Source organism: Fundulus heteroclitus, chromosome 9 (genome assembly GCF_011125445.2).
Source record: "Fundulus heteroclitus isolate FHET01 chromosome 9, MU-UCD_Fhet_4.1, whole genome shotgun sequence".
NCBI lineage: Eukaryota > Metazoa > Chordata > Actinopteri > Cyprinodontiformes > Fundulidae > Fundulus > Fundulus heteroclitus.
Window position 1 is genome coordinate 39476293 of NC_046369.1, and position 3051 is coordinate 39479343.

Here is a 3051-nt window from a genome sequence, read left to right on the forward strand (position 1 = left end):
AGGCCTCCGACCCCGACCACGCTGTTCGCTCATGCTGCAGGGCTAAACGCTAGCCTGCAAAGAAGAAACCAACGGTTCTCCCTCCTTCAACGCTTCTTCTGTGAATGGCCAAGCTGGACATAACTGACACGAGACAAAGGACAGGTTTGGGCAGCGAGCTGAGGGTGAAGTAAAAGGTTTATTGGGAAATGTTTTGTAAACCATTGGACACATGGCGTTTAGAACAAAAGGGCTAACCAGTAGCTTGCGGTAGCCAAACTGCTATTAGCCTTGCTAACATACAGTTTCGGACATTTCAAAAGGAGTATGTTTTAAAGCATAAAGCGTAACTGTTCTGCTCCGCCATCCGCCGATGGTGTTATGAGCCTTATTCTCGCATCAATATGGTATATTAATGCGAAAAGCCTTTCGCTGCAGCGCCTTTTGGATATCCAACTCCGCCCATCCAAGTCGGCGATTTTGATGACGTCATGCAACTATGAGCTTTCTTAGGCGCAAACAAAACTTTACTGCCCATAGCAAATCGGAAAACGGACGATGTCGGTAACAGTGGCGGCTGGCCCATAGGGGGCGCTCGGGCGCTGCCCTCCCTAGATGTGGAGGAGAAAAGTCAAAATATATAGAGATTTTAAAAGTATTATTGTCAGTTTTTACTTAATAGAACGTGCCTACATGTAATGAAAATTATTAACACACTTCTACTGATTGACTATCATTTAACAGTGCATTTCCACCAACAGAACGTATCATTTCTCTTCTTCTACGCTTGTGGGGCTGTGACCCAAGGAGCCCTACAAGTGTAGCGAAATAACCAATTGTATACTGCTGCTAGGGAAGATTTATAAATATTTGGCCAATCAGCATCGCCAAAATGAATGGTTTTGGGGCTACTGGAGGCGTAGCCCTAGCTGCACAGTGATAGGTACACTTCACGCGTGACGTCACGAGCCACATCCGCGCCACAAACCCGGGTCACGGTGGTCGGCAAAAACAGTACTGTTTTCGCTTACCAGCCTGACAAAATGGGTGAATTAGAGCATACTTTTAGTTTATTTTTGGAATATAAACAATGCCTACGACTTGTTGTGCTGCTGGTTGCACACAGAGGCATTCCAAATCGTCGGATGTACGTTTCTTTTGTTTACCGAAGAAAGAAATGGATAATTTCAATGAAAAGGATGCAGGATTCCAATCGACTGTGGCAGCCATCTTACCACGACAGAATTTGCAGTCTACACTTTATCTCCGGTAAATACAACTTAATTTTGCACTAGTCATTGTTCTACTTAAATCATTATATAAATACAAAATTAGGATATATATTTAAGTCAAGACGTAAACGTTTGTTTCGTAATAATATACGTACATGTACAATGTATGCAAACCCTCTGGCATGAGTCTGTGAAAAGGATTAATAAGACAAAACCACCAAAATAATCCTTTGTGAACAATGTTTTTTTTTTACTGATGAAATCCTTATTGTGGAATCATAATAATTTTCCAACTTTTAATTTAAATGCATGTACTGGGTTAGGCAGGGAAATCTATTGGCCAGCCCCACCAAGATTTTTTTTTTCACCAGCCGCCACTGGTCGGTAAGTTAAAAATACATAATTTTATGTTCATAGGCCTAACGATACTACTTTGTTGACCCTTCTGGATGAAATATATTATGATATTTGATGTGACGATCTAGTTTATTGTTTTTATTAGTTTTTTGCATGATAAGGTAGTAGTTTTGTAGGCTACCATCAATTTAATGTTAGCTAGCGCTAGGCCCTGTTTAGTTTTAGTTATAGATGTTTCTTGTGAAATTGAGTTTATGCAATATCCATCGGGATGAACATTACAGAACGTTATCATTTTTGTGTGAAGAAAGTATGCAAGTTTAGTAAGAGCCCAACAGTTAGAGTGAAAATTATTTCGGCTTGAGAAATATAACGTTATTAGCCTGCTAACGTTAATTATACATATCAGTATACTTAGCAGAGTTGCTAGCGGTTTAATTTGTAACACAATGTCCATTTACAAAAGTTTTTGACTATGTTGGCGAACAGTACAGCTGGTTGTCATAGATAATATTCATTCATATTTTTTAAAACTGTACTTGCTCAGAAAAAGGCAAATGTTTTGGTCAAGGTTTGTCAGCAGGCCAGCTTGATGAATCTTCAAATGTTAAAGGCATGTTTGAACCTTTTTTGAGATATATTCCACTATGGACTATCTACTAAATGACAGCCTTACAAACTTTTTTATATTTTTTTTTGTGCCAGATCTGTCAGTGTGCAGACCAGACTGTTGGGGCCTACCCCATTTAAGACATCTGCTTGCCAGATCAGGCATCACAGAGTCACAGGTAAGTTTTAAAAATGATTCCTCCTTCCCTGTAATTGTTTGCCTCTGAAACATATGATCCCAAGTTCAGTTTAATGGAAATATGTAAATGTATGCTCATAACATGATTGTTGGTTTTACTGTATATGCTGTAGTTACAATAACATGACCATAAATGCTGTTAGTTTGTTTGTTGTGTGTATATGTAAGTGTGTATATGTGTCTGTGTGTATGTGTATATATATGTATGTGTATATATAAGTATGTATAATTTCTCTTGTTCAAGGTTGACCATGTGCTCGATGCCAGAAGATCAGAAACCAAGATTATTGGGACAATTGGCACTACCAACTTAAAACGGCAAGACTTCCAGTCACTTGGTTTGCAGCACAACTTGGAAGCGACAGCAGTTATACGTGTGTGGATTTTCTACCTCACATTTGAAATTAACCTCTGCATTTCTCTTTATAGATTGCCAACAGCTTCGTGGAGCTCATTTGTGACATGGCCTGGTGGAAGGTGTGCATAGTTATTTGTTAACCTTTAAGTTGATCATGAAGTCTATCAAACATGTGATTCCTCACATTACAGCTTTTTCTGTCCCTTACTTATGTGTTGGCAGAAGAAGGATGTGTATGCAGCGGATGCCTATGTCGTTGCCATTTGGCATGCACCAAGTTTCCAGGACCCTTTTCTTAATTTACAGGCAAGCTTATT

At 39.3% G+C, this 3051-nt stretch overlaps 1 long non-coding RNA gene across 1 annotated transcript; it reads left to right on the top strand.

The window, feature by feature from the left end:
- Positions 1 to 458: 458 nt before the first annotated feature.
- Positions 459 to 2738, top strand: LOC118564221. The gene is made up of 3 exons (XR_004931732.1): positions 459 to 543; positions 2274 to 2356; positions 2621 to 2738. It is a non-coding gene; the product is annotated as an uncharacterized LOC118564221 (long non-coding RNA).
- The last annotated feature ends 313 nt before the right edge of the window (positions 2739 to 3051 follow it).